This window comes from Macaca nemestrina, chromosome 8 (assembly GCF_043159975.1).
Source record: "Macaca nemestrina isolate mMacNem1 chromosome 8, mMacNem.hap1, whole genome shotgun sequence".
Classification (NCBI taxonomy): domain Eukaryota; kingdom Metazoa; phylum Chordata; class Mammalia; order Primates; family Cercopithecidae; genus Macaca; species Macaca nemestrina.
In genome coordinates this window covers 149,050,786-149,076,367 of record NC_092132.1, presented here as the reverse complement: position 1 = coordinate 149,076,367, position 25,582 = coordinate 149,050,786, and the positions used below count along the sequence as shown (strand labels likewise).

The 25,582-nt window shown below is 34.3% G+C and overlaps 1 long non-coding RNA gene and 1 pseudogene across 2 annotated transcripts in view; both read right to left on the bottom strand.

Annotated features, from left to right (window-relative positions):
• The window catches only part of LOC105491875 (uncharacterized), a 125,937-nt gene that overhangs the window by 70,772 nt on the left and 29,583 nt on the right, over positions 1-25,582 (bottom strand). Inside the window, exon 3 of one of the 2 annotated variants that reach the window (XR_011606586.1) lies at positions 21,033-21,309. The exons of the other annotated variant lie outside the window; for it this stretch is intronic. This is a non-coding gene — a long non-coding RNA (uncharacterized lncRNA). Of the gene's footprint in view, positions 1-21,032; positions 21,310-25,582 lie in introns of those variants that run through there. 2 annotated transcript variants of the gene reach the window in all.
• On the bottom strand, positions 3,102-3,593 carry LOC105491874 (probable ribosome biogenesis protein RLP24 pseudogene; annotated as a pseudogene).

The window sequence follows — 25,582 nt, the reverse complement described above, 5'->3', positions numbered from 1 at the left end:
ATCTCCAAAACTCCTCCCTTCAGGGTACGTGTCTCAGCTTGAAATCACCACTACTGTGACTGGTTGTCCCTCACTCCTACTGAATTACCAAAGCCCTACAGGGTGGATATAATGTAGACTTTTCATTTATATTGCATCTCAAAATATAGTGCAGTACCAGAATTAGAAATATGCAATTTAAAATGTTAAATATATGTGGTAAATTAGATAATAATTCATTACCCTCCTGCTTCAACCTCCCAGAAAAAAGAAAAAAAAATCCAGACAACATACGTGTATGTGTGTGTATATATATATGTGTGTATATATATAATAAGATATAATATACTTACATATATTTATAATATATATAATCTTATATTTTATAAGATATTACATATTACAGTGTGATAGGAATTCTTTTTTTAGTATGAGAAAAACTACCTACTCTGACATTTTATATGTATGATATAAAATATTTTAGTACTATGTTATGTATTATATATATTTACATATATCATATATATAAAATGTCAGTGTAAGTAGTTTTTCTCATATTGAAAAATAAATAATGAGGAATTATTATCACAGTATGAAAACAGAGCATTCAAATCAGTGTTTTTCATCTACTTGTAACCAAGAACACTTTTGTGATTAACATGAAAATCAAATGCTGTCTTCTCCAGTTGACAGTCATTGATCTGCAGAAATTACAGTCTCTCCTTCAAGTATTTCTATTAACCAAGAAGATTTTAAGATGGTTATTTTGTATAGAATCAGTCCATTTTCAATTTTTCAAATAGGCATCACAAAATTGACTAAAAATTTTATTCTACCCCTTCTCCTTACGAATTCCAAAGTGGCCAAGAAGTACTGCTCTGAGTAGCACCACGAAAACACAGAAAGATGACATGTTTGTAAGGATGAACATTTGAGAAATGTCTCCAGGGTTCAAAAGGCAGGTAATAATCAATGACAAACCAAGAAAGGCATTTGTCTCCACCACACTGTAAACAGATGTGGGAGGGGAAATGGTCACGATAGAAGATGTACTTGTTATATTATTGTGTTATTATGTAAAGACATGGCTTGGCATCATTCAGTATAAGAAGAGAATAGACTATCAGCTTAACAAGAGATGGTAAAGCACTGTTCTCCAAATAAGAGTTATTTCATATATATGTATTATATATATTATATTATATATTATATAATATATATAATTGCAAGATAATTAACTTCATGTATGAAAAACATTTTTTAACATATGGACTTTCAAAATCTCAAAGTAGATTGCCAATACACGTGTTAGATTTTTCTGTTTTGGTATCCTGAAAAGGAAGAAAAACAAGTACTTCTGGCCTCAATAGAATTCTAACTAGAAGTTGAGATGGAGCATGTTTTTTCAAAGTCCCTCAATTACTGTAAAATTTAAAAGGAACGGTTTTTACTTGAACTAAACTTAAAACGTATAAAGTTTTATCTCCAACCTTTCAGGTTTGCTAAAAATGTTGAAAAAAAGCAAAGGGAATGGAACTTACATCTGCTATTAGCAACTGTAAAAATAGACATTTATATTTAACTAGAGCATTATGGGCTAGAAAGGAAATTGGTCCGCAAGAGGTTTTAAACATACACTTAGATTTTAAATTTCTGTGATTTCATCAGCATTTGGAAAGTTATAAGGAGAAATTGATTTGTAAATAGTGGCAATGGAAGACTTATGGAGTTGAGTAGAGCCTACGTTTTTCTTGTGATTTAAAAAATGCATCTTTGTCTTTCACTTGTTTTACAAGATTTCTTTTCAATAAAAATATTTCACTCTGTTCTTATTCACCAATCATCTTGCTCTTTCTTCAGGTCTCACGTTAATTTTCATGATGAAGTTAACGCCTTCAACATTTTAACTAACTGGTCCTACTTATTTAGTTTTAGTAAGTGCAGTATTTACAGTAATATTAATTATGCTAATACTATTTTAAGTTTCACTTTGGGACTTAAACAGAATATTTGGAAAGTGGCTTTTTAAAAAAATCTAAATCATTAGTTCTCTGTCATATGAATACTACAAAAATTACAAAAGTTAATTCAAATGAAAATCAAAATTCAAACAAAAATGATATCAAATTACAAAAATACGATACCCCTTTCAATTATTTATGATTTCATCTCAGAACAAGTCTGATATGATTCTTGAATTTTAGGATAATTTATTTAGGGGAGTCAGTAAATACTACAAACACCTCAACTTACTAGTTTTTTTTTTTTTTTTTTTTTTTACTTTTTAAATGATTTTATTTTATGTGCAAATAACGAACAGATGTTGTACCCATAAATTCTACTTTTCAAAAACAAGAGGTTTTTAAAAGAAAATCACATAATAACTTTTAAAAGGCACTGGGATTCCTCTGCTTCTAGATCATTGCTAGGCTAGAAAAATAAAGTTGGTTCTACCAGAAATCACAAGTTAGAACTGTATATTCTCCAACGTGGAAATTCTACAGCGTAATGTCACTCCAGGTAAAGATTATTCAGTGCTCACCCCAACATCCACAACTCCCTATCAGAAGGGTTAAACCAGGTCAAAACAGTCCAGCACAATGAGGCTTCATCAAACAATGTCGTTAGGCTCTCCTGAGCTGCAAATAAACCAAAACAGGAAACACTAAAATCTAAATAATATTTGACACTGTCATACAAATTGTTAATTCCTTGTTGTATCCTCCCTTCTATAACATTAACAAAGGGAATATTTTACTGAAAAGAAGATTTTATTTTATACATCCCTAGCCACGAATTTTTGCCATTAGTTTTTATATAAACACTGCCTAACGTCATTATCCAAATGACGTAATCATTTTACGTCCACAATTCACTTCTATAGTTAGAAGTAGATTTTTTATGATTTACATAAATACATCTATCAGTGAAGATTTAACACTGAAGTGCAATCTAACATCCGTAATATCTGATGTTTTGTAGACGGCAATGTAGGAGAGATATATATTTTAATCACTTTTCATTTAAGTGAACTTACATAAAAAATAAACTAAAAATTCAGCAGTTCCAAGTCTCCAAAGGGCATTTTCAAATGTATATAAAAGAAATGGTTACAGAGATTTTTAAGAAGCATTTTCCATCTCCACATCCTCTTGTAACTTCTGTACCATTTTCTCTTCCACCTACTACCTTTTGCCTGTAAGAGGGGCTCGGAGAAGATGGATGTTTTACTTGACTTCTTTGATATCCTAAACTTTCTGTAGCTCTTTATTTTTCTTCCATCTGTTCATTATAAATTTAGCTTGGCTTTTCTGTTTGATCTCAACTCTCTTCATTGCATCCGTAGATTTATTCTATAGCTTTTGCTGGTATTTGATAGGTTTTTCAAATTCTACGTTTTTCAAATTCAAATGAATTATCCACTGTAAGATCTTTATCAGCTGCTCTCCGAAATGCTTTGGTCCACCAACTTCGGGAGGATTGTGCTTCTTTTTAAAGTTTTTATGACATTTAGATATACAAAATCTGAACAGCTTGCAATCGTTGCGGATGAACATCATGCGGTGACCAGGGTAGATGGGCCCCGAACAGAAATAACACTTCTTGATAAGCATGTTGAACTCGCGCGGGTCCCCACCGACCAAACACCCAAGCTTGAGAGGACGTCAACTTATTATTTTTAAAGAGGGTTCTAAAACGCACAGTTTATATTACTTGACAACTATGAAATGGGAATTGAACAAATTTCCTTGAAATAAACAGCTATGCTTCATAATTTTCAGGTGTCTTGGGTCTACTGAAGTTTCAGGTCTCTCTATCTGGTTGGATTGCCAGTTTCCTCAGAGCAGAACTCTGTGGAAGTGAGTCACCCATGGGCCTTAAGCATCTCGGACAATGCTTGGAACAAACAGGATCCCTACTTGCTCTTTGGCTGCCTGATATTCTGAATGGACTGAATTAAAACAAAATGAGAGAGAAGAAAAAGTGCATTCCACTTTGTAGCTGCTTATTATAAAGTAGGCTCTCTAATATTTAGGAATATGTTTACTAAACTTTCACTAATCCATTTGCACTAACAAAGGCTATTCTAGGAATGTGAAGGATACATGTTTTTTTTGTAAATGAAATGAGATAAGATCATCCAAAATGAAATTGCTACATGTCTGCTATGGGAATAGATTGCATATTCTGAATTAGATGAAGTTCTGTTTATTTAAAATTAATCAAATTGTGTTTAGTCAGATGATTATCTTCCAAAACCTGTGTTCCTCATAATTTGCCAAAATCAATGAATAATTTAATATATCTGTATTCTAATAGTTTGAGATCTGCCATGGATTTGAATATATTCCCTTTGTAGAGAGCAAGTTTTATCACATTGGAAAGTGACTTAGTTTTTAGGTTATCTTTTAACGTTTCTGCCCTTCTGTAGCACAAACATAGCATTAAAGGTTTTCTTCTATAATAATGAATAAAACAAAATCAATGCAGCTTGTATTATTAAATGTGCATTTTGTAAACATGTTGTTAAAGTAGACTTATTCCATTTTCTGCTGATGGGAATTTTTGGCCCTCAGTGCTAAAACCTTCAGCTCTGCTCTTTCACTCCCAGCAATAATAACCTCACCTCCCTCATGAGATTATTTCTTAATACCCTTATTATTCTTCCTGAAATCTGCTTTGCTGTTAACATAAAGCCACTGAACTAGTGGTTGAATATCAGTTCTGTCGCGTAGTAAATGTATGACCCTTGGAAACTTAACTAACTTCTCACGACTTAATTTCTTCCTCTGCAGAAGAGATGAAAATAATAGAGCCCACCTCCAAACACTGATCCAAAGACTAGAGGAGTTCACATATGCAACACTCTTGGAAAAGGCCCTGGCATATGGGGATTGCACCGTGTATATTTGTGGTCAATAGTAGTTTCATTTAGTCTCTTCTGGAATATGTATTAGTTGAAAAAACTCTAAACAAAGTCTTTGCCTCCTGTGGAATAAGTATGAGTCTCCTCTAGAAATGGAAAATCAGTTACTGGTATGCCTCTCATATGAAAGAGAGCAAACAGACAGTGCCTAATAAAGACACATTAATCTTGTGATTGGTTGTTATGCATTCTCCTTCAATAGAACCATTAGAAAGATGGGAATACTTTGGAATACTCTGCTTAAGAGCAATTGCCATGCATTGTTAACTGTCAAACAACAGAGGAAGAAATTGAGTCCAAAGAAGTTAGTCGAGTTTCCCAGGATCATACATTTACTAAGTGAGAGAACTGAGATTCAACCATCAGCTCAGTGGTTATGTTACCAGCAATGCAGATTTCAAGAAGAACAAAGGTGTTCAATCAACAATACGTTGTCACACATGTTTCCATGTAAAAGAACCTGGGGTTTTATACTAGAGACGGAGGCCTTAGGTCTCATTTAGGTTGTTTTATTAGGATCTTCCATAGCAATTACTTAAATTACTGCCCAATAAAAAACATTTACACAACTACAATAGAGTTGTATGTTTTTATTAAAATATATATCATAAATTGATTAACATCTGTCATATAGATTTATACAACAAATTTAGTTTTATATTGCAAATATACGAGGTTTTACTTTTGTCCTGAAAAAGTGGATGTAGCTGTCCAGAGTACTCATTATATCTTTCTAGCCAAATATTCTCTTAAAGTAATGAGTATGTTATTACTGTTTTACAGCAAGAGAGAGCGAGCAATGTCAAATTTGATCATGTGATACTTTGGTGACTTTAGTAATCCAGTAATTTTTGAAAAAGATACATGATAGAATTACTGAATTTCCAATTTGGATCCAAAGGAAATAATGTCAAAGCAAGATTTCATTACAATGTGCAAGATCATAGAATCTTTTTTTATCAATGTGTGCAATAGACTCATCCCACATTATGCATCCTGCGTTATTTCATCCCATAGTAAAATTGTTGCCCCCACAATTTATAAAGACTATGTCATCTTAAAATTACATATATTGTACAAATTTTTAGAGATGTGAAGTATGTAATACTTTTTATTACAAATGTTTAAAAGCTGATTTAACAGAAGCCCAACATTTAGAATATTTTCAATATTAAAAATAATATATCTGATTTGTGCACTAACCAGTAACAGTCAAGCCCTGTTAATTTATGCATTTGAAACAGTTTTGGAAGATGGAGTTACATATTATATGACTTGTCAAATTTCCATTAGACATAGCTAAAACTATGTATCATTCTATCAATATATTTTATTCTTAGAATCTAGATGGTTGCTAAGGTATGTCATCGTTGTTGTTTTTTGTTTGTTTTGTTTTTTAATGAAGCTGGGCTCTGTGGCTCAAGCTTGTAATCCCAGAACTTTGGTATGCTGAGGTGGGCGGATCACCTGAGGTCAGAAGTTTGAGACCAGCCTGGCCAACATGGTGAAACCCAACATAGTGAAAAACCCATCTCTACTAAAAATACAAAAATTAGCCAGGCGTGGTGGCACATACCTGTAATTCCAACTATTCGAGAGGCTAAGGCAGGAGAATTGCTTGAACCTGGGAGGTGGAGGTTGCAGTGAACTGAGATTGTGTCACTGCATTCCAGCCTGGGCAAAAGAGCAAGACTCTGTCTCCCCCCAAAAATTAATTATTTAATTAATTAATTTAAAGGATTATCTGGTGGATAGGATATGGGAGAAAGAGAAGGAGAGCAAAGCCAGAGATGACTTCAAACTGTTGGGTCTGAGAAAATGAAGAAGGGGGCTGCCATGAACTGAGGTTGAAAAGGCTGACTGTGGAACAAGTTCAGAGGTCACATGAATGGCCCTTTCCAGAGCATGTTAAATTGAGATGCTTATTAGATACACAAGCAGAAATGTCAAGTAGGCAGTTGGAAACATGATTCTGGAGTTCAACAGAGATGTTTGGGCTGGAAGAATAGATTCAGGAGTTATGTAAAGTCAAGAGCCTTGATAGAATCAGCTAGGGGCGAAGATAAAAGGTAAAAAGAGGAATACATAAGGTAACAGGGAAACAAGCAGTCAAATTGATAAACAGTAACTGGAGGTACCTTAGGGAGGAAGTTTAGGGATATGGATGACGTTAGATGAAGCATTCAGAGAAGGGTGTCTGTGAATGGGCCAGCCATGGGGACAGTGTTCCAGGCAAAACCCACTGGATACAGAGGCCGGCAGCTGGAAAACATCCTTGTCCAAAACACTACACAGTGCTCTTCTCCTTGATCTCATTAACAGTCTGGTTCTTCCTCCTTTGTATTTTACCTTAGGAATGTCCTTGTTCACTCTTTTACAGTAAATGAATCCTCCTGTGACCTTTCTGTCTTTCAGAAACTTCCACCTTGTTCATGTATGAGATGCATATATAGAGATCATGGAAACATCAAACAGCAAAGTCTTTCTCCAATAACTTGGTTTCAGATACAAAGCAACAATCCAATATCAGAAATCATTTTAGAAATTGCTCGTCCCTTTACAAAGCTCTGAACTTTGACTAATTCCTCAAAGACACTTATGTTTATATGGGTGTTTATTTATTTATTGTCACCAGGTTGTTCAATGGATCTCTTGACATCATTCCTTCTATCATTTTGTATCCTTTGACCAATGTGCCCCCAATACTTCCCAGCTCACCCAAGCCCAGCCTCCAGTAACCTCCCATCTACTCCCTCTTTCTATATGTCAACTTTTTAGATCTCATGTACAAGTGAGATCATCTGGTATCTGTGTTTCTCTAACTGGCTTATTTCATTTAGCATAATTAGGATTTTACTCTTTTTTTTCAGCTGAATAATATACAAATGTATGTGTGTACACATGCACACACAGAGTTTCTTTATTCATTCATCTGATAGATATTTAGGTTAATTTCATACCTTAAGTATGATGAACAGTGCTGCACTTTTCCTTTGGATGTATACCCAGTAGTGGGATTGCTAGATCATATGGTAGTTCTAATTTTAATGTTTTTCAGGAACCTCCATATAGTTTTCCATAGTGACTATAGTAATTTACATTTCCACTAAGAGTGTACAAGAAATTCCCTTTCCTCCACATCTTCTCCAACACTTACCTGTTGCTTTTTTGATAACGGTTATTCTGACAGATATGAGATGATACTTCATTATGGTTTAAGTTGCATTTCCCTAATGATTAGTGACGTTAAGCATTTTTTCATCTAGCTTTTGGCCATTTGTATGTCTTCTTTTGAGAAATGTCTATTAAGATCTTTGGTTTCATTTTAGATTAAGTTACTTGTTTTCTTAATATTGAGTTGTTCAGGTTCTGTACATATTTTGGATATTAACTCCTGATCACACATATGATTTACAAATATGTTCTCTCTTTCCGTAGGTTGTCTCTTCACTCTGTTGATCATTTCCTTGGCTGAGCAGAAGCTTTTAAGTTTGATGTAATCTGATTTGTCTATTTTTGCTTTTATTGCCTCTGCTTTTGGATTCATATTCAAATAAATTATTGCCTAGATCAACACCATGTATAGGGATACTTATTATTTCAATGTAAACTTACCAAAATCACAAAAAAGTATTGTTAGAAAGTATATATGCCACATATTTCCACACAAGACTGTGCAACTTGTATAAACTGTATTATATGATGAAAAACTCATAATGGTGCTCAAAACCTCAGCTGTCTATCACAAAAGAAGATGTAATCATTAGATTGCCTTATAATTTGAATTTTCCTTGATTAAAATTTCACATTCATATTTGTATTTCCTTACCTCTGTAGAAATAGTGTTAAAAGTAATTCCCCAGGCATCTGTGATTGCTCCAGAAATTTTTATATAAAACAAAATATATATATACACACACACACACACATATATGTGTGTGTATGTGTGTAAATATAGTGTATTTGTGACATATAATTCTATTTTGGATATACTGTCATCTCTTTAGTCTTCATGTTGTAGTCTAGGCAACTAAATGACCACCAAAGTGACAAAATAAGGGTACCTTTACATAATTTAGAAACCAAGAAAGAACACCACAATATACTAATAAGATGTTCTCCCAATTTCAACTGGAACAATTAAATGATAAATTCCTATGTAGAGAAATACAATCATCTATAATTTCTTCATTTGAGGTCAGTTAATATAACCAATTAAACCTGTATTTCCTATTGTACTTTTAGGTTGACAAAGGAAAAAAAAATCAGAAATTCAACTAGCAGTTTTCCAAAATAAAACAGTAAGGCTTATTACCCTGACCTTAGCAGTTGGAACCCAATTTAGTATCTTTCTACTACTATGGTTTTCTTGTAAATTTTATCCTTGGTCACATCTGAAAAAACAAGTTTTTAGTTAACATTTATTTTTTTCTAATGAAATTCAGTCTCTAGAAGGAAATAAACCTGGCAGAAATAGAATTCCTACTTTTCACCCTTATGCTAGACTCTAGAAATACTGAGGAAATCATCTGCTTTCAAGACTGTTCTTGAAAGTGATAACTTGTGCACACTTGAGCCACATCTCCCCTTCCCAGCACACCTGAACCCCAGGTCCCGTTGTTGATCTCCCTCTTCAAAGCAGCTCTGTTATCTTCCTGAAACTGGAGAGGGAGAGGCTTACTCCTACTTTCAAACCAAACACAGATTTAGACCCTAAAGGATTTAAAGATAACTTAAAAATAAAGTCCCAAAGCTGGCTTTTCTATGTTCAATCACACAACATTCAAAACAATTGTGTCCTCACTTGTCCCAAATGCTTATTTTTTTTAAAGAATATGCAATTCAGTTTCTTATTCCAGCAAACATCTCATTTATACTATGAATATGTCCAGGGTTTTGTAAAACTTAATAAATCACTCTCTGATATTTCAAAGGGCAAGCGTAGAGTGGCTTCATATTTCAAACATACACGTCAGAGAGTCGCATAACACACATGCACAAATTAAAGGTATTACAGATGGGAAAATCTTTTTTTTTTTCCTGCCAAAGGAACCCATACTTCCTTCATGAAGAATTTCCTAAACGAATTTTGCCGTTTAATTGCCTATAGAAATTTATTTTTAAAAAAATTTATTTAAACCATGTAAGTCCCAAGGTTGTCTGTGAAAGTGAACTTTTAAGCTAACATTTTTGTCACTAGTTCCTCTTTGCTATGTCAGAAAAGAAGAAAACAATTCACAACCATTTTATATTTCCAATTTTGCTCAAGGTTAGAGACCGTTTCAACCTCATAGGCTCAGAAGAATGCCTTTATTTTCCCATGAAAAGATAATCCTGAAGTAATATTCACAGCAAGAAGCCATTAGGCATATGCTGGCCCTTTATGGCTAGTCCAATTTCCTTTCTTTGTGAGATTTTAGGAATTAAATTCAGATTTCTGTATATTTATTTTCATTCCTCAACTCTGTTCGTGGGTACCATTTTTAGGTATCTCTTGCCACTTGGAAATCAATAAGCAAAAGAGAGATTTGTAAGAGGCCTAAAAGGCAGAGAAAGAGGATTTTTCTCTTAGGCCCTGTTATACAATCAGTTGTTATTTTTCAGTCTGCAATAAATTTTTCCCATATCTGTATGGGCATTCCGCCCTCGAGTTTCAGTTCTCTTATTGCTTTTCTAAATGTCTTGAGAGGTCACTAGAAAATTATTACAGTTCATTATTATCCAGAAACTCCAGCTTCTGACATAAAGTAGCAGTTATTTTTAACTTAATCACAGACTAACATAGTTTTGGATATTGGAAGAAATAATGCTAAAATTGTACAGCTCAAAAAAAAAAAGAGAGAGAGAGAGAGCCTGAATATGTCTTCAGTTTGAGAATTTTTCAATCTTGCTTTATTCTCAGGGATAATTTTCAAACCTGAAATTAAATAGATCAGCTGAGACATGGAATAAGGTTCTATGGAGGTTCGTTATAAAACTCATGTAGAGTCTAATCATTCTTCTTAATACTCATTTTTCCACCCACTAAATCATTACCTTCATTAACAGTGATTAAAACTAAGCCTCAAAGCTGGCAGAGTTAGATGGATTCTCACGTCCTTCTAATGACTACAGTCTAAAGCACCCCCCTGGGAAAGGAAAGTGAGCTCTTCCTGGAGCCTGTGGACACAGGAAACAGACAGCATAAGATGACTAGCAGTGGATGCTGATGTGAAATGGAGACGAGGTTTCAATTCTAGTGGGGGCTGGTGGGGCGGGGGATGGTTTCCAAATCTGTTCGTTTAAAAAATGCAACGCCTAGTCTATGTTTATTTATAGAGCCTAAATTCAGGCGTAAAAAATCAGCTGATAGAGTCAGGTTCATCAGAACACACCACATAGTAGATAAAAATGTCAGTAATTGCTCGTGTCTTTGACTGGAGTAATATCTTGTATGTAGCTGCAAAATTAATTTATTTAATAAACTTTATTCAATAAATCATTGGCAAATCTTGATTGCAGTGACAATAGTGGCTTCTAAAACTTTTAAATAAATTATGGGAAAACATCTGCCTGTCCTGTAATGTAATATCACTTATAGTTTAAGGAAGGTAGATACAGAGAGACTATTTTCAGAAACTACATTACTAATGATAGAACACGGGAGTTATTTTGGCATGAAAATAATTACAAATCAACTTTTGACCTTTAAAGTTTTATAAACATCGTAGAAGACATGATAAAAAAATTTGCTTTCTTAGTAAGTATTTCTTTAAAGAGATAAATGAGCTGTTTCGAATGACCTCTTTATTTGGGAAAACTGATTTAATGTGACTGTTCTCCACTAGTCACCAGTGAATTTACAACTAGGGATGATAATTGGGATTAAGAGAAGTCTTAAAAATAAACACCTCCAAGGGGCAGAAAAAAAAACAGAAAAAAACAGGAATAAGGTAACTAAAAGAAATTTAAGAAAATTTTTATAATCGAATGTGTGTTTACTTTATCTTCAAATAGCTGAGTAGCTATAAAGGATTGAAAATAACATGATTATTAGGAAAAAACATGTAGCATGATATTTAAGATAAAAGTTTTTTTCTTCTTATCCTTTGTATCTTGCCCCTAAAAACTAATTTCTAGAAGTTATATGTCAGTAAGAGTGAGCAACTTCCCTGAGCTGTTATCATATGATGTCCCTCATCACAGTCCTGGTCTGCTGAATGATCAGGCTGGGAAAACAGACGGGAAGAAAATCCTAGCATGTGTTTTCTCTTTTAAATGAAATGCTAATTTAGAAATACTACTGCTTGACCCAATTGATGCCATAGCTTTAGGGATTAAACAGAAGTTTGTCAAGGGAGGTAGAATTTACGACTGTCTGCTCATTTGCCAATTCCATTATACTAATCTAAAGAAGGGAAAAATTCTGTATCTCCCTGGGATTTGTGTTCAAACAAACTGCAAATAAAATAGTTGCTTTGGTTCACCATAGTTACAAGTTTGCTTAGCTTTTAAATTGTAGTCCTGTAGATGAAGTTTAAAAAAAAAAAAAAGCAAAGCTGAAAAGAGATAAAGAAACAGGAGTAGAGAAGAGAGAGAAAAAATAAGAGAAGGCACTGATGATTAACCTTGATCTTTAATCAAGCTAGAGAAAGAAAGGCTTAAGAGAAGGGGGCATGCATAGCTTCCAAGACTGTGGGGAGAGTAGTTAGGGGACCATTTTTAAGCAATAGCTTTTGCAGTCATCTGGTGGTCAAAAGGTGGTGATAGGTGTAGAGCAGATGATTTGTGGAGGAAGGAAATGGGGCGAGGGTTGGATGGTGAATTTCAAGTGGTGAGAGATACATAGGGGCTGGGGTGAGGTATGACAGAAAGGAGAGAACTTCCGATAAAGAAAGGAGAAGGGAGAACCATGAGGTCCATGCGTGGAAAATGAACCAGTGAGGAGACAGAGACAGAGCTTAATGATGTTAAGAAATAATTAGAGAAAATAACTACTCCAAAATGGTGGGATCCTTATTCTAGGCATAAGTAGATGTTGAGACGTCATGTCCTTTGAAGGGAAAGATTAGATTTAGGTGATATGCATTTGTTGCCTAGAAGAAAAACACCTAAGTCCAAATCCATAGTGCTTTTCTGATAGACTAAGTGTTTCTTAGAAGACTTTATTCTTTCTCTCGGCAGTGGGGAGGGAATTTTGGGTTAAGTTAGAGAGATGATGACCCATGAAGCCTATTCTTGGAATTATAAAGTCCTGGATTTTGGAGGTGTTATTTGATTTAAAAAGCAGCATGGACTTAGGAGATATGAAAGAAAGAAAAAATTATACCACTGTGTGATCAGAAAAGCAGTTCATAGCTAAGAACATTCTCTTAAAATGAAATAATTTTTTAAAATCTAGGAAACCAACATTAAAGATAAAATTTAAAATACATGAGGAATGACTGAGGAAGATGAAGGTATAATGATAAGATGCCAGGGGAAGAACATACACTTTAAAAATATTATAGTAACTCTCAAGAAACTTATGACAGCTCACGTTGGTTGCCTGTAGGCCATGGAATCGGTAATGAAGACGTTCTTTTCATCATAAACGCTCTGTTTGTGTGAAGTGTTTTGGTTTAATAAAATGGCCATGGGAAAGAACCCTGAAAGGATGGAATAAATCCCCCAATTTTAAAGAGCAAAATATCTATGACCACCCACAGAGTCAAATCATGAAGGACATAGAATGGATGAAAGTAAATATGGGATGAAAATCAAAACCTTGAGAAAAGCTCTTATAGAGAAGGTAAAGTAAGATGACAGATGCAAATGTGGTCTATGCCTCCCCATCTTGTGCTCACCTTGCAAGAAATAAGCAGAGCATGAGAGGGTAAAGGGGGAGCCTCTGCGAGGACCGTTTCAGGATTCAGAGAGAAAGAGGGTGAAAGCGGGCACTAATGGTGAAAGACCAAGCGAGAGATAAAGCAGCATTGTTTCCTGCCAGATGTCACTGCTAAAGGAGAGTGAATAGCATGATAAATAGCTGAGAAAGGGAAGATCTCTGAACATTAACAGTGAGGCTTTGAGGACAGTTCTGCTCCTGATACAATTCAAAGAGCCAAGATTTTTCAAACAGAAAGATGCAGGCTCCCATTCTAAATCTGTGCTTCTTAGTGGCTGGAAATTGAGCAATGCCCTCCACTTTTCTCAACCTTAATTTTGTTACTAGTAAAATGGAGATCCCTGTAGCTATGCAAAAAGATTCCTGCTAAATACCCGCCTTCCAGGTGTTCGCAAAGATTTTTGAAAAGATATTTTCAAAAGGTTTGAACAGATGTTCATTTCATGCACATACGTGTAATAATCATGCACCGTGTTTCAGTCACTGTCTTAGGTGCTGAGGATATAAAAATGAATATGACAAAATGTGTGCTTTTGTAGAATTTAAGATCTGGAACTGGAGACAGGGAGACAGTGTTTAATAGGGAAGTAGTGGTAAACGCTGTTAAGCAAAGAACAAAAGGAAAAGGAAAGGTGATGAATGATGCTATCTCATCTAGGTCTGTTGGAATTGGCTTTAAGTAAAATGTGGTTCAAAAAAGAATCTGTTTGTACGCATATTTTTAGATACAAAGCAGATGAGGAAGTTTCAGGCACAACACAGAGCACTGTACCAGAGGGGGCTAGAAAATGGTAGCCTTCACTGAAGACAAGTTTTAGAACAAACTAAAGAAAATACAAGTTGGTTGTTGTCGTGGTTGTTTTTTGAGGCAGAGTCTCACTCTGTCACCAGGCTGGAGTGCAGTGGCTTCATCTTGGCTCACTGCTACCTTCACCTTTCAGGTTCAAGCGATTCTCCTGCCTCAGCCTCCCAAGTAGTTGAGATTACAGGCACGCATCACCATGCCTAGCTAATTTTTGTATTTTTAGTAGAGGCAGGGTTTCACTGTGTTGGCCAGGATGGTCTCAATCTCTTGGTCTGCCTGCGTAGGCCTCCCAAAATGCTGGAATGACAGGCGTGAGCCACCATACGCAGCCAGAAAATATAAGTATTCTTTTAAAAAAGAAAAATAATTTCATCAGATAAATCATTATTATTTTAAAGGTCATTGCAGATCAGTGGTGGGAGAAATACACTGATGCACTCGTAGATCATGACATGGTACTGGGACCAAATGTGAGAGGAGACTGAGTAGTCAGAGTTGTGGCTGGGGGCGGGTAGGCGGGGCTGAGACCAACATACTAGAGGGACCTTCGTATTGATTTGGGCAGCTCTGGACACTCTCATGAAGATAAGCACATTAAATGTAAGTGAAGTGAGGGAAAAGATGAGACTTTTATTTCAAGTCACGTGAGTTAAATTACATGAAATGAATGATTATAGGCTACAAGAAAATGGAATGAGAACGTCAAATATTAGAGCAGAACTTGAGGATTGGGTTTTTGAGTCAGGCCTAAGTTTGAGCTGATTCCACCGTCCTAAGAGACCTTAGGAAACCTCTCCAAGATGATGTTTTCACCAGTGCAATATGAATATAATGGTTACTCAAAGGAGTTCTGATGAAAATATGGACTTCCCAAAACTTTCTATGACAGTTTGGGGAAGAAAGCTATCTTTTATTGTCCCTGTATGTTGAGGGACAGGTTGAGACCCCCAGTAGGTTCTCACCTATGGAAAGGTGAGTGGAGCTGTTGGTAATGGTGATGATCATCTGAGAAGCAGAAGGATCAGTGAGCAGGATATGAGGACATGCCCATGAGCAATGGGATCTGTTTGACCAATGTTACCAGGTAGCCACGGTGACTTAAAAGCATATGTTTTATTTCTTAATTTTTCTACTGTACAGTGTGGACTGTCCATGACTGATGTGGTGTTCTTGGAAGTTCTTAGAGAACTAGGCTTCTAGCTTTGTTTTGTCATTTCTACTTTCTTATTTCTACCTTTCATCAGGCATCACATTTTCTAGATCAGAAGCCAGAGGAAGAGTGGGAGATGAAATGGAACAGTGTCACTTAGTTTTCTGTCTTGAAGAAATTTCCCAGAAACTCCATTTGTCTACTTAGACTACACCTCACTGCATAGCCCTAGTTTCAAGGGAGATCAACAAATGTGTTCTTTACTGGGACGCATGACCATCAGGAATGAGGCCAGTGGTCTGCTACCAAGAAAGATGGATAAATGAATAGTCAGGCACGAGAGGGCTCAGCCATGGAGTTTCACCAAATGCACTGAAGATGATCAATTGGAGAACAACGTAACAAAAAGTTTTGACAAAGAAAGGATGACAATACCAAACCAGTGGGAACTAAGAGGAAAAACAGACAAATACTTGAAGGATGGAGCTTGGCTGTTATAGGGTTGACCACACATGCACTTCTGAGAGTTGTCTGGACTCCTCCCATGGCAATCTGAACTCCGTAAAATGGATATTTGGTCACCATTCAACGAAAAGAGAAGGAAAACTTAGAACCATTCCACATTATAGGTCAAATATGGTCAATAACATTTTGTGTGTGTGTGTGTGTGTGTGTTTTCCCTGTGTGCCATTGTGTTTTATGTTAAGAAAACAGAGAATAAAAGCAATGAAGCAGCAAGCTGCAAATGATATCTTTCTGAGTTTGGGAGAAATAAAAGTAAACTTCTGAAGAGATAATTCATTCAAAACAGACAGAAGGTAGCACACAAACAAGATCCTAAATAAAGAAACCAAATCACGTATTATTCAAGGAAGGTTTATACACATATAATGGAATTGAATTGATAAGAAGACTTAAAGTATTTTTAGAGGCTGCAGGAAATAACTGGGATAAAGTAAATATCACAGAGAATGTTTATACAAAGCACTACTTAAAGCCGTTTTAGAGTTTCATGGAAATAAAGAGCATCTCTGTATAAAAAGTGTGGAAGAGGATAAAGCACAGTACACAGATCATGCACTCATCACACACACACACTCTTGGAGTGAAGAGTTTCAGAGATGACACTTAAGGATTCTGAGGAAATATGAACTTCCTACAATGAGAAAGAATGTTGCCAACCTAAAAGAATAACGGATCATAATTTTGAAGATAAGTGAGATTCTGAAATGCCTTCAGATTAATACATGAAGGAAGGAAATGTATTCATACATTCATTTTACGAGTTTTAGTTCTAACTTAGTGCTATGCATACAATGATGAATATGTAGACATGGAGAAAAAGGAGATATAAAGATAAGATGTTTGTACTGAAATTGCTACACAGTGAAATAATTTTTGAGGGAAATCATGAATATGTGAGAAAGTTTAAGAACCATCACCAACACCTTAAGTCTCACTGAGAAGTCTAACAAGGATTAGAAAATCAGGTCAATGAAGTTGTCCTATAAGTTTAAAATGAGATCAATATAGAAAATTAAAGAATATGCAAATTACTTTAGGAAACAGGGCTCAATAGGACCTGAATGCAGCCTGAAAAAGAATAAGGAAATATCTAAATATGAAAACAACTAAAGAAGAGATGTTTATTGAGAGTAGTCTTTGTTAGCTACAGAGACATAGATAAAGGAGCATTTCATGAGGAAAAGTTATCGGTGTCCACACAAATGCTATTCAGAGGCAAGTGTAGGTGCCCTGCTCTTTAATTCTAGGCCTGTTGATGGATGGTGGAGTCTTTTCTTGGGAGAAAAATGCATCAGAGCATCCTGGCATGATCTCACTAACATGTCTTTTTCAAAACTGCTTCTATTTATTTTGATTCTATAATCATCAAATGACTTTCCCCTTTTGTTTTCCAACATTGCTTAACTATAGGGAAAGATTTGAATGTATTGGTCCTTTGCCAATAAAAGTGCTCATCATGAATTAGCATTATCTTACTATTAATGACTGTGAGTTTGGTTAATTTTAATCTGTGCTGAGACTTATGTGGTTATAATCTCCCACCTGAAATAACAAGAAATGCAGACAAAATATGGGAAGTGACAATTTTTCACACTGGAACTCAGACAACAAAGGAACATAGCTCCTGAGAGGAAAAGAGAGTGCCAGGGTGAGCACTAAGCTTGTTCTGGTTTATGACCTTTAGAAAGTTCCCTGTCCACAGATTAGGAAAGGGATCCCCAGGTAGCTCCATGCAGACTGTCTGAGCTGAGGTTGTGTAAGACAGCCCAAGGTCTCAGGACAGAGGACCAGCAAAGAGGGAGCTCCACAGAGTGAGAAACTCAGACAGATATGGGTAGCTCTCCTGAGTCCTTATCTAAGTATTGATCATTGCATATGTGAGAGAATACTGCCTGAGCCCAGGGGAAAACAAAAAAAAAGGAGGAATCAAAGGTAAAACTTCCTGGTCCTCAGACAGAGCCAGTAATAAGATATAGTTAGTCCTAGACTGAACACTGCCTAACAAATCTTAAAAGCAAGCCCCAAAAGGATTCAGTTGTTTCTAAGTAAACAACATCATTTCACAACAAAACTCAAGAATAGTTATACGAACAAAGGTACTCAATACCACATAAGGTAAAGTTCACATTATCTGCCACTCTACAATTCTACTCCCAGCAAAAATAACTTTCAATAAAGCCACAGTAAAGACTAACAGACATACAAATTCATCACGTAATTCATCACAATTAGACCTCTACTTAAAGGTAGTATCCTATAGGCCAGAGAAAAATGACATCAAATGGAAACACGGGTCTACACAATAGATAAACAACCCTGAGAGGATGACTTCGTGACATCTATGTCATGCCTAGAACAGGAGGAGAGAAGCGGAATTACAGTATTGTAAATTTCCTATTCTGTAACTGATGTGGTATAATATAATCTGAAGGTAGACTGTGTTTTTTTGAAAATACTTATCTTCTAAACTCTAAAATATCCATAAAAATAAAAGAGCTTAAGAATGAACTAACAGAGGAGATAAAATAGAAAATTTATATATTTTTATACTATACACACACACACAAACACAGCCACAATGGCCTCAAAGAAGACTGAAAAATAGGAAAAACAAAGCAAAGCAAAGAAGAACAAATATGAAACAAATAGCATGGTAATAGATTTAAATCTAACCTTGTCAGCCATTATGTTAAATGTAAGTGGTCTAAATATCATAATTAAGAGGGTAGGGATTGACAGATGGGATAACAAAGCAAGACCCAGCTATAAGCTGCCTGTAAGAAACGTATAGGTTAAAAATAAAAGAAAAAAAAGTCCAAACAGGTTAAAAGTAAAAGAAAAGTAAAAATATGTTTATATATATATATATACACACACATATATATAAACCTTCTTTTCTATTCTATTCTATGTAAGCATAAACTTAATAAAAGCTGGAGTAAACATATTAATGAGACAAAATAATTTTTAGAGCAAATAATATTACCAGGAATAAAGAAGATAATTTTATAATGATAAAAGGAATCAAGTCATCAAAAAGTCAAAGTTATCCATAAGGCTTATGTACCTAATAACAGAGTTCCACAATACATGATGTAAAAACTGATAGAACCACAAGCATATTGTAATTGGAGATTTCAATGTTTCTCTCTCCTTAAGTCCTGAACAAGCCGACAGAAAATCAGCAAGGTTATAGGAGACTTGAAAAATGCTGTCAACATAATCGGCCAGATTGTTAGTTATAGAACACTCTATCCTATAACATCAGAATATGTATTCATTATATTTCTTCTCAAGTTCACATAGAACATACTTAACTAGAAACTATATTCTGGGCTCAATTAATTTGAAAAGATTCAAATCACACAAAGAATATTCTCTGACTACAGTAAGATTAAATGAGAAATCAATAACATATCTATGGAAAATCATCAAATTTTTCAAAAACTAATAAATTTTTTAATAATTCATGAGTAAAAAGGAAATTAAAGAGGAAATTAAAAGCATACTGAATTGAATTAGAATAAAAACACAACATATTAAAATTTGTGAGATATTGCTAAACTCAGGCTTAGGAGAAAACACCTAAGAGAAGAATCTCAAGTCAATAACCTCAGCTAACACTTTAAGGAACTAGGGGAAAAAAATTAAACCAAAGTAAAGAAAGAAAACAATAAATGTCAGAGTATAAACTTAAAATTAGAAAACAAAAAGCAATTTTATAAATCAATGAAACCAAACACTGATTGTTTAAAGATCAATAATACTTATAAACATCTAGTCATATTGATAAGGAAAAAATGACGGAAATACAAACTACCAAAATCTGGAATAAGATGGGTAAGCCCACTTTCATTTTACAGATGTTAAAAAGATAGGAACAAATAATGATCAACTTTATGCCAACATCTTCAGCAACTATGCTCAAATAGAAAATTTTCCTCAATGACACAAATACTCAAGAAGAAATAGATACCCCGAATGTCCTCTGTTTATTAAAGAAATTTACTTTGTAGTTCAAAACCTTATCTCTTAGAAAATCGCAGGTCCAAATCATATCAAAATATTGAAGAACAAATAGTAAAAATTGTACACAATTCTTCTAGAATGGATGGAGGTAGAAATACTTCCCAGCTCATTCAGTGATGCCAGCATTACTCTACTGCCAATACTAGATAAGGATAATACAAGAGAAAAATAGAATGTAAAAACTACAGACCAATATACCTCATGAGATAAATATAAAAGTTAATAAAAAAATTGGCAAAAGGAATTTAACTATAAATAAAAGGATAATATATGATAATCTGCCATTGTTTATCCCAGAATTATAAAGTCTATTGAAAATTTGAAAAACAGCCAATGGAATCCTCTATATTAATAAATTAAATGAAATTATATGATTTTTTTCCAACAGAGACAGGGGAAAAAAGGCATTTTAGAAAATCCAACATCATTTTCTGATTAAAAACGAAATCAGGTACAAAACTCTCAGCAGACTGGTAATAGATACTTTCTCAAACTGATCAATGGAATCTGTGAAGAATACACAGTTAGCATCATACAAAACAATAATACACTGAATAACTTCCCCCTAATATCAGAAACAAAATAAGAATATCAGGGCATAGTTTAGCAGTGCTGCCTGCTTCCAAGTCTCATGAGGCTGCAATAATGTGTCAACTAGAGCTGTGGTTTTATCTGAGGCTCAAGTGGGGAAGGATCACCTTCCAAAACTGCATGGTAGTTGGTATCATTCAGCTCCTTGTGGGCTCTCAGGTGGAAGGTCTACGTTTCTTGCTGGCTACTGGGTGAAGGCAATCCTCAGCTCCATGCCAGGTACATTTTTCAGTTTGGCTACTTGCTCCTCAATGTCACAAGGGAAAGAGATTCTCCTTGCAAGATAGGTCCATAATCTTATGTAGCATAATCACATAAATATAATCAGTTATAATTGGTCACCTTTGCCGTATTCTGTTGGCTAGAAGCAAGTAAGAGGGTCCACCAACACTCAGTGGAGGTCATGGGGTCACTGTAGATTCTGTCTGGCATAAAATCTAAAAAGAGACCGGAAAACTTATACCCTGAAAACTACAAAACATTGCTGATGGAAACTAAGGAAGACTTAAATAAATGGAGAAATGTCTCATTTTTATACACTGGCAATTCAATATTGTTACAATGTCAATTCTTTCCAAATTGATCTATATATTCAACACAATCCTAATAAAAATTTTTGTAGAAATAGAAAATGTATCTAAGCATTGACAAAATTATTTAAAAATTCTTATGGAAATTCAAAGTACCTAAAATGCCCAAAATATCCTTGAAAAAGAACAAATGTGGAGGAATACCTCTATCTGATTTCAAGACTAATTTTAAATCCCCAGTAGTCATGACAGTATGGTATTTGCATAATAATGAACAATAGATAAATTGTCCATTTATCTATGGAACAGAATAGGGAATTTATAAACTGATTCAAACACATGTGGACAATTTTTTTAAAGGTGAGAAAGCAATTTAGCAGAGTAAGGATGACCTTTTCAACAGTGGGGGCAAAATTCAATATACATGCACAATAAAATAAACTTTGATCCATACCCTATACTATTTATAAAAATTATCTCAAAATATGTGACAAACCTAAATACAAACCCTAAAAGTTTAAAACCTCTATAGAAAAATGGGAGAAGATCAACAAAACTTACACACAGAGAAAATTTTTATGACCTTGAGTTAGAGAAATGTCATAGAAACAACACAAGAGAGAACTATCTATACAGGAACACACAGATTAAAAAAAAAAAAACTTTATCAAAAAGAAATACTTTCACTCTTCAAGAAACAAGGGTAAGAGTGGAAAATTAAATACAGCCTGGAAAATATATTTGAAAATAATATATTTGACAAGTGACTTGTATCCAAACTACATAAAACACTCTCACAAATTAATAATAACAAAACAAATGACCCAATAAAAGTGGCCAATTTTAACAGATACCTTATCAAATGTAAATACATAGTAAATAAACACATAAGAACATAAGTCAACACCATCAACCATTAAGATTGAAATTGAAACTACAGTGAAATATTAATATCACTACTCATTGATTAGAATGGGTAAAATTCAAAAACAAACCCACAAAAAACATAACTTGACCATGACAAATGCTTGGAAATCTGAGAAAGAACTGGAATCCTAGTACAATGCTTGTAGGACTATACAATTGTACAAATACTTTAAAAAGCAGTTTTGCAGTTCCTTAAAATATTAAACACACATATTGTGTTATACAGCTAGCCCACTTCTAGATAATTACTGAAGATCAATAAAACAATTATGTCCATACAACCGTTTCTACATTAACGTCCATAGAAGCTTTGTTTGTAATAGTCAAAATCTAGAAAAAAAAAATCAAATAGCTTTAAATAGGTGATAAATAGACTGTAGCATAACTATGGAATGAAATAAAATGCAATAAAAAGAAGGAACAGTTAATATATACAGTATGAATGAATCGTAAAATGATTATGTTTCGTGAGAGGAGGAAAGAATGCTATTAAGTGGTTTCATTTATAAAAATTCTAGAGACTGAAAACTAATTTAAAGTGACAGAAAATGGTCTGTGCTCCAGCATGTGGTTGGGGAGGTTTTGGAGGGAGGAATTACAGAGGACTCAAGGAAACGATTTGGGGTGATATGTATGTTTATTGTCTTGATTGTGGAAATAGTCAAGAGCATATAAAAGTCCCCTAAATTATGAAACTAAACATGTTAAATATGTACAGTTTATTGTATATTAGACATAGTTGAATAAAGCTGCAAAAATAATTCCTTCATCAACAAAATAAATTACCATTGATAATGTGATTTTTTTTTCTGAGCCTGAAGACCGAAGTTAGAATGTTGATTTATGACAAATTTTTAAATGTATCATCAGAAACTTTGGATTTGACCAGTTTCCTTGTTGCCTTTTTGGTGTTATCTACTTACCTCTAAATTTTGGTTCTCATATATAAGATAATTTTTTTCTTTTTATTTGGACTTTTACAAATCCTAAGAAGAAACTCTAAAGGGCTACAAAGCTAGGAGGTAGTGTTAATTAGACGAAATTTGGTATTTATTTATAGTCTGATTATCACTTCAAGTTCTTAGGCAAAAGTTGTTAATTGACTACAATAGGTCACATTTTCCTTGGATGTTGTTTTCTTTTAAATAGTTGTTATCTCATTCTGCACAAATAACATGGTTAGGATGATATATTAGGTTAGGTAAGAGTCTAGTCTTATATCATTTACTGCATCTTATATATTTAGAATCCCAAAGGAGCTGCTGAAACCTCATTTTATAATTCGTTCATAAAGCCGTATCAAGGAGTTTGAAAACAACAACAAAACAATGCTTCACAGATGTCTACACAACTTAACTTCTGATTCCACTACACTTTTAAGTTGAAACTTGTGTTTCCAACTCAATACCAACTTACAAACTTTCCAAACATAAGCAAAACACCTAAAATTCTTGGATTTTCTCCACTCCCATTCTTAACTAAAATAATTTTGATATTTGGCTATTACTTCTGTAATAAGCAATTTTCACAAGTTTGTAAGAATTTTAAGCTGTAGATCATCTATCAAATGCAGAGACTGGATAGATTTTTATCAACCCCCTATCTCTTCTTGGTTTGAAAACAATGTATTATTTACCAGCTCTTCGAAGTTTAACTGGGACCAGGTGCCGGTAAAGGTCAGTGGAACGTGAGCAGAAGGGATGAATTCCACTTCCACAATTACCAAAATCTGAATCCAGACACCAGGCTCTTTCTCTTCCCTTGAGATGTTAAAGCAACAAAATGGGAGCTACTCAAAGCGCTAAGTTATGGCTTCAAGGAGAATCACCTCACCTATCTCAGAATGCTTTATGAACAAGAAACACATTTTCATGATTGTGGTTCCACCTCCAAATACCATCACACTGGGGACAGGGCATTAACATATGAATTTTGGGGGCAACACAATTTAGTCGATAGTGCTTTGCCACTGCCCCCTTCAAAATTCTTGTCATTCTTCAATGCAAAATACTTTCATTCCATCCCAGCAGCCTTTACAAATTGGTCTTGACACCCTTGCGGAAAATCACTTGACCACATGTATGAGGGTTCGTTTCTGGAAGGTCTATTCTATTTCATTAGTCCATATAACTAATCTTATTCCAATACCACACTGTTTGACTAACTGTAGCTTTGTATTAAGTTCTGAAATCATAGAGTTTAAGTTTTTCAATTTTGTTCTCTTTCAAGATTGCTTTCGCTATTGGAGATCTGTCAAGATTCTATGTTAATTTTAGATGGGTTTTTCTATTTTTGAAAGAAAAGTCACAGAAATTTTGATAGGGATTACATTGAATCTGGATATTGCTTTGGGAATTAATGATATTTTAATAATACTGTCTTCTAATCCATGAATAAGAGTTTTCTTTGTATGTCCTTTAATTTCTTTCAGCAACGTTTTGTCATTTTCACTGTACAAATTTTTTTTTTTTTTTTTTTGAGATGGAGTCTCGCTCTGTCGCCCAGCCTGGAGCGCACTGGCGGATCTCAGCTTTGCCTCCCAAATGTATCTCTAGGTATGGTATTATTTTTGATACAATTGTAAATAGAATTGTTATCTTAATTCTTTTTTTGGATTGTTCTGTTTAGTGTACAGATATGTAACTGTATTTTGCGGATTAATTTTGTATCTTGCAGCTTTGCCAAATTTATTAGTTTTAACTCATTTTTGCTTAATTTTTAGGATTTTCTGCATATAAGATTATGTCATCTGTAACACATAATTTTACACCTTCTTTTTCAATATGGATGGTTTTTATTTCTTTATCTTTCCTGATTTGTAAGACTTGAACTCCCAATACAATGTTGAATGGAAGTAGTGAAAGCAGGTGTACTTGTCTTGTTTCTAATCTAAGAGAAAAAGTTTTCAGTCTTTTACCACAGAGTGTGCTATTAGTTGTAAGTTTTCATGTATGATCTTTGTCACACTGAGGAAGTGATCTTCTATTTCTTGTTTATTGACTGTACCAGTAAAGGCTACTGAATTTTGTCAAATTCTTTGTCCACATCAATTAAAATAATAATGTAATTTTTCCCCTACATTTTGTAAATGTAATGTATTATGTAACAATTTTATGGTGTATAACATTTTGAAAATGCTGCTGAATTCACTTTGCAAGGAGTTTTACTTTTAGGGTTTTGTATTGGTATTCCTAAGATAAACTGATTTACAATTTTCTTCACTTGTATCTTTCTCAGGTTTTAGTTTGAGGGA